Source organism: Lactuca virosa, chromosome 5 (assembly GCF_052849685.1).
Source record: "Lactuca virosa cultivar CGN04683 chromosome 5, Lactuca_virosa_CGN04683_v6, whole genome shotgun sequence".
Taxonomy (NCBI): domain Eukaryota; kingdom Viridiplantae; phylum Streptophyta; class Magnoliopsida; order Asterales; family Asteraceae; genus Lactuca; species Lactuca virosa.
In genome coordinates, this window is record NC_136430.1 from 449,382,890 (window position 1) to 449,390,383 (window position 7,494).

The following is a 7,494-nucleotide window of genomic DNA, read 5'->3' on the forward strand; positions in this document are numbered from 1 at the left end:
GTAAACTAGGTTTACGGCTGTAAACGTGTTTACGGCCGTAAACACACTTTCCAACCGTAAACACATAAACAACCCACAAAATGTATTACAGACTCATACTGAACAAAATACAATGAAAGCCTAGAACAAACCATTAACTGGACCCTTCAATCTCCCCCTTGGTTTGGTGCTAGCTTGGACTCAGCTTTTGTCGACCACCAGCACATCAAATTTTCCCATAGCTCTGTTCCACATCTCCTTCTCGATAATCTCAGCAACCATCGAAGTGTATTCCTTTGCAACGGGCTCAAAAATATCTTCAGCCACCATGATCTGATGAATGGAGAGCTGATGAATATCCCACTTGCCAAATTGAAGCAAATCCCTCTTTTCATACAAGCGGATACAATCGTCTTTAAGCTTGATGACAACAGCAGCTGTGGATTCATCAAACACCCAATATTGCATGGATGCGAGAGATCCATCTGGATAATTTTGAAGAACGGGAATCTGCTTAACTTGAGCAGTAGCGGGCCACATTACTGACCGAAGTGGCTGACTTGTTTTGGGATCAATGATGTTAGGGTAAACCTTGATTATAGACTCAACAGTCTTCATTGAAGGGAAGCCCTTAGCTACTTGATCTTCCAAAAAGGATTTGAACTGAGTCGCCCTGGGATTGTTTGATGGATTTGAGAAAGGAGCTTTAGACAGCTCCGTAAGATCAATCCTAGTAAAGGAATGAAAATCGTGAGCATCTTTGTATAATTCAGTATTGCCGCTCTGTCTTCTCACCATCCACATATTCATAGTGTCATGGAATCCCCACGAAATGATTCCTGACCTATCACCATAAACTTCTCTGAAACGATGTTCGCCCAGATCCGTAATAGTGATCTGTGGTTGATCCCAGGGGGAATGAAGATCTGCGCTCCTTTTGAATAGTAATTGACCCTTTTCAGTTGACTTGGCCAATTTAGCGCGTTTCAATGCCATTACACTCGGAGCCTGAGCCGGTTCTTTTTCAAAACGGTTAACGACGGTGGTCGTCCTTGTAGGTTGTGGAAATATGAGAGTATCTTGATCAGGAAGATAGATCTTTGGCTCGTCAACAGATGACTTGAATTTGTCGCCAAAGTCTTCTTCCAGCTTCTTCTTAAGATCGTAGTAGCTGGCGGTCAACAGGCCGAAGTGCGTCTGAAGATCAGTAATTTGCTTCGACTTCAGAGCTTTATCTTCCATAAGTTCGGCGACTTGAATATTAAGCTTTGCATTTTCTGTCTGCAGGTCCGCAACCTTGATATCCAGCTCTATATTTTTCTGATCTAAATCAATATTTTTCTGATTTAGAGCATCAATCTCCTTCTGAAGTCCAAGAATTGAAGGATTCTCTTCTCCTGAGCTGCCACCCCCAATAGAAATTCCTTTGCCACGTGAGGGAGGCGTTGTGAATTGTTCTTCGGCCAAAAGCCTGACTAGCTTAACCGAGGCAGCATCATGCTCTGGCCTGGGAGGAGAGAAATCTGTGGGGAAGGAAGAGCCACCAGCTTCATAGAAGGTACTAGGACCTTCACCGATAGGTTCAGATGAGACGATAACAGGAGTTGTTGTTGGTGGAGTTGTAAAACTTTGAAGTACACCCGAATCAGGAATTCCCTGTCTAGGGTCAAGTCTCCGTCTTTTTGTTGGAGGTTGAGAGGCCTGTGTAGTTGGGTGATCACTTTCCAATGGCTCAGATGTAGGTAAAACAACATCAAGGGGAGGAATCCCTGACACTGTCACCATAGGAATTGCTATTTCCGCCGTTGGATTGGTATGAGGAGGCGTGGCTTCGAGAACGTCTTCATTTTCCCTTATCTCCGTTGCTGGATGAGCAACTTCATTGATATTGTCAAGCAGCGTGTTGAGGTTTACACCGGTCATGAAGTCTTCATTGCTATCGAAGTTGAGAAGGATCTCATCGTTATCGAAACCGGTAAGATCAAGGTCTTCATACATCTCGGATTCTGTTCTACCCCTTGGAGACTCCTCATTATAATTACTTTGAATGTGAACAGATGTCAGCTCATGTTCTTCAGCTACTTGTGCAAGAATAGCAGGAGTTTCTTCTTCTTCAGCACGATCGGACACAGTGATGACATCATCTTCCAAAATGACTCTCTCGGAGGAGGTAGGCTCAGAAGACACCTGACTTTATATCCAGTGTGTCTCCTTCTTTGACCATCTCAGGAAATTGAGTGTCAATAAACATCTGAATAAACCTAGGGTACAACAAAAATGCATCTCTGGTCTCCCGACTTATAGCGTTGATGTTTACCAAGAACTCATCCAGTATGAACTTTGAGAAGTTGAATTTGATGCCAACAGCCAGTGAAACAATTGCCCCTGTGTTCCTGAGCGAGATTTCATCAGCACCTGATCTCCTGCCCGAGATACAGCTCACGAACACATGCTCCAAAAATCTCCAGTAAGGTGACAGAAGCTTTTTCACCGTGGGAGGGTAAATGCCTTCATACGCCATCTTCTTGAGAATCTTTTGAACATCATCAATCCCAATTTCAGTAGGAAAATCGGGTTGATCATTGATCAGCAATGTTTCTCTGATGAACTGCTCAGTGATCTTAATCTTGCATCCTTTCACCATACTTCAATGGAAACTGATCCTTTGTCTGATTTCATCTTAGCAGTCTGCCAGAATTCCCTCACATTCTTCTGATAGATGACCGGATTCACAGTGATGGCAAAGGCCAGACAACATTCTCTCAGTCTGTATATCATCGACCTGAAATCTCCATGAGCAGTAGTAGGGTCATCCAGTACAATTGCCAGGTTATGCATGTCAGCAAACTTAAGACTCGCCATTGATCTGCACTAAACCAGGCCAAGTAAGAAAACAAAGTATTTAAACAATTAAAGTTTTAAGTTTTCTTAATTAATCAAATTTATTTTGGCCTTAAAAAAATATTTTGATGAAAGATTGGAGTTTTCGGTCAAACAAGGTCAAAATTGAGTTTACGGTTCAGAATGAGTTTACGGTCAATATTGGTCAAACATGAGTTTACGGTCCAAATTGGGTTTACGGCCGTAAACCCATTGCAGTGGTCACCTGATCGTAAACTGAGTTTATGGTCGTAAACTCAAAAGGTGTTTACGGTCGTAAACATCCAGACCGTAAGCCCAGACTGTTTACGGTCGTAAGCTCAAACCGTAAACCCTCCCCAAACCGTAAATGTCGACGAACAGTTAAACCACGATTAATCCTCCAATTTTAGTCGAATCGATGAACATAATACATATCCTCAGTCGGTTTTAGCATACCTTCGAAGTGGACTAACTGATTTTTCAAAATCTCGCAAAAAGTTTTCGAGGAGGTGGAAAGGGTTTACAGCAGTAAACTCCACCTTTTATACCTCCCTTGACTTTTACCTGTCTCCCACACAGTGTAAGGCACAGTCCAAATCCCGATTAAATTTTCAAAAGTTAAACTTTTTGAGGATATTAAAATAAAAGTAAAATTAAAATTAAACTAAAAATAAAATAAACAATTTCTAAAATTCAAGAATTAAAAGATTTAAAAATTAAATTTTTGACAATTATAAAAATAAAATAAAATTAAAATAAAAAAATTAAAATAAAAGTAAAATAAGAATAAACACAGACAAAATTTATCTCAAAAATCACTGAAAATTATCTTGTGATACTGGGATCAAAGTTGTTAGACAGCCTTAATCCACTTGTCGGTACCTTCTATCTTCATGTCTTTGTCTGGTCGATCGCCGGTATTGTGATCCACTTAAACACGAAAAATTGTGACAGAATTAGGACATACTATTAGTTATAAGACAGAGTGATCCTAAGTTCCTAGAAAATATTTCTTAAGGACCATTCAGCTGACGACGACCAAAGATATTGTTGTCCACCTAAATTGAGCAGCGAGATCTATAGACAATCTGTAAGTGTTCAATTTTAATTGTACTAGAACATGGTTCCCGCTTCCTGATATGCTCCAGTAATCAAGAGCTTCCAGAATACTCCTTACATCGGGTGAGCAGACAATCATTAAGAGAGAAGATAGATTTAGAATGCATATGCTATACACCCAGGTCGGATCTCTTCCAATCACGCAAAGGGTGAAACATATGACTGACTGAAGTTTTAGAGGGATTGAGAAGTAGAATGGTGCATATACTGTGTACCAGGTCGGATTGTGAGTCACGCAAAGGAGACAGTATATGGCTAACAGATAGAAAGAATTGCATAGATAGAGGATGCAGAGAAATAGAGCTGCATATGTTACAGGCCAGGTCGGATCACTCGATCACGCAAAGGAAGCAACATATGACTAACAGATATAGAGAGAAAACAATTTTCTACAGACCTAATTTATCGGAATTCACCAGTCACCCCATCAATACCGGAATTAAGGACATAATCCGCACATCGAGGAAAAGTTAATCCACGGTTCCAAGTACAGGTTCTTTAATGTGACCAGTAGATTCCCATATATATCTCCCTGGTCAACCTATCCAAGCGTCGTATTGTCAGGCTAAACGGATCTAACTAGGTCAAGATTTGTTAAGTCTATGAATTCCTTAAGTTCAACTCTGCCTAGTCATGTCCATTTAGAATCTTTCGTGCCTACCAACGCATCAAACCCAGAGCATAGACCCTTCAATTTTGGGTACATTACGCAGACTCAGATTGCCTATTATCACTTGATAATATCACTTCCTAGTACTACATCAACAAGCAAAACTGTAAGCGACAATATTTTTGATTTTTCTGATTTTTTTAATGTTTTTGGATTTTTGAATGTTTTCTGAAAAAAATAAAACAGAAACAAGATGTTTTTGGATTTTTTAATTTTTCAATTTTTGTTTATTTCTCCCCCTAGATTTGTGCATGGGTGAGAATGAAATGACTAAAATGCGCAAATTTAAACGAACCTAACCTAAAAAATTTAATCCTCAAAACGAATCATTTTCAAAAATCCCACAAGCACATCGAATCGAGCTTTGTTAAAAGGCTTGGTGAATAGATCCGCCACATTATTGACAGTGGGAACCTGTTCTAGCCGAATGAGCGAGCGCTCATAACAATCTCTGATAAAATGATTTTTGATATCAATGTGCTTGGTTTTGGAGTGTTGGACAGGATTTTTAGTAATTTGAATTGCGGCCTCATTATCACAGTGAATTGGGGTTTCTAGATAATTCAAACCGTAGTCCAACAGCTGATGTTGGATCCAGATAACTTGAGAACAGCAGGCAGATGCAGCAACGTATTCCGCTTCTGCTATTGAGGTAGAGACGGTATGCTGTTTCTTGCACTGCCACGACACCAGCCTATCTCCAAGGAATTGGCACCCTCCTGATGTTGATTTCCTGTCAAGCTCACAGCCTCCATAATTACTGTCAGAAAAAGCATATAAATCAAATTCAGAATTCTTCGGATACCAAAGACCCAATTTTGGGCTGCCTTTGATATACCGAAAAATCCTTTTGACAGCAATAAGATATGAAAGTTTAGGATTAGCCTGATAGCGAGCGCATTGACAAACTGCAAACATGATGTCGGGACGACTTGCAGTAAGATACATCAACGATCCGATCATCGATCTATAGTGTGTCCGATCTATGGATTCGCCATCAATATCTGGATTCAGCAGGGGTCTTTCAGCCATTGGTGTCGATGCAAGTTTTGCGTCTTCAAACCCGAACTTCTCAAGAATATCCTCCACATACTTAGCTTGATGTAGCAGGATTCCGGTTGAATTTTGTCTGACCTGAAGCCCCAGAAACATGGTCATTTCACCCAGTGAACTCATCTCAAACCGCTTTTTCATCACGCCTTTAAACTCTTTGCAAAGCTGTGGACTGGTAGACTCGAAGATAATGTCGTCAATGTAGATCTGGACTAGTATCTGATCATTACCAACATGCTTGATGAATAAAGTTCGATCAATAGTGCCGCGAGAGTATCCATGCTCGAGCAAGTGCTTTGTTAGAGTCGCATACCATGCTCGAGGAGCTTGATGTAACCCATACAGCGCCTTGTCCAACTTGTAGACATGATTAGGAAACTTTGAGTTAACAAACCCAGGGGGTTGATCAACATAAATTTCTTCCTTCACCTTGCCATACAAGAAGGCAGTCTTGACATCCATTTGGTAGACCGTGAAGTTCATGTAGGAAGCGTATGCGAGAAAGATACGAATAGCCTCCAATCGAGCCACAGGAGCATAAACCTCAGTATAATCAAGACCCTCAACTTGTCGAAACCTGCGAGCCACCAACCTTGCTTTATTGCGCACTATTACACCAGAATCGTCTTGCTTGTTACGATAGACCCAACGCGTGTCAAGAGACCTTTTGCCCTTCGGTAACTCAACCAACTTCTAAACCCCGAGCTTTTCAAACTGATTTAGCTCTTCACGCATCGCATCTACCCAGCTGGGCTCATTCAAAGCCATGTTAACGTTCTTGGGCTCTATTTGAGATATAAAGCAAGAATAGAGACATGCATTGACATCTCCACTCTGACTTCTAGTTTTAACTCCGTCACCCAGCTGGCCAATGACGTTATCGATCGGATGATCGCGTTGAATTCTTGAAGGTATGTCTTGGCTGATATCATTGAGTGAAACAGGAAGAGTGTGAATGTTGAAACCTCCATCATTTGTTGATTGATCCACATTGGATGAATGTGCTACAAACTCATTAGAAATTTCTTCAGGAAAGAGTAGTTCCATAAAAGTTGGATTGACAGCGGAAGCATCTCTAGACATGAACTCTCTTTCAATAGGGGTAAGAGGTGTAGCATCAGCATCAGGAGTTCCATTTTGAACTTTAGAGTCTGGACTATCAAGTCGATCAGATGACTCCCCCTCAGGTGGAGCAGAGGACTCCCCCTCAGATGGAGCAGAGGACCCCCCCTCAACCGTTGGAGGTCTGTAGACAACTTCTTCGTCTTCGTCTTCAGAAACAATCTTCGAACCAGAAGAGGATCCATTTGAGCCATCTGAAGACACATTTAAGGATTTGAAAAGCGATGTGTAATTAAATAACCAGTCAAGACCCACTCGAGCGTCTGTTTCATTCTCCTCCAACCAGCGCACGTCATAGGATTCGACAATCTGCTTAGTCTTCTTGTTGTAAACCCTATACGCGGTGCGCGCAACATATCCTATGAAATAACAATCATCGGGTTTGGCATTGAATTTAGGGTTGGATTCCAAGTGAAAAAGGGTGCAAGGGCAGCCAAATACACGAAAATGGCTGACTGAAGGCTTGTGTCCATAGAGAATCTCGTACGGTGTCTTCATCTGAGCTTTGTTGATTAGAACACGATTCTGCACGTAGCAAGCAGTGTTAATCGCCTCGGCCCAAAAGAAAACAGGTAATTTTGAATCACAAAGCATTGTCCTTGTAGCGTCTTTTAAAGTTCTATTTCTCCTTTCAGCAACGCCATTTTGTTGAGGCGTGTGAGCAGAGCTGTATTGACGCACGATCCCCT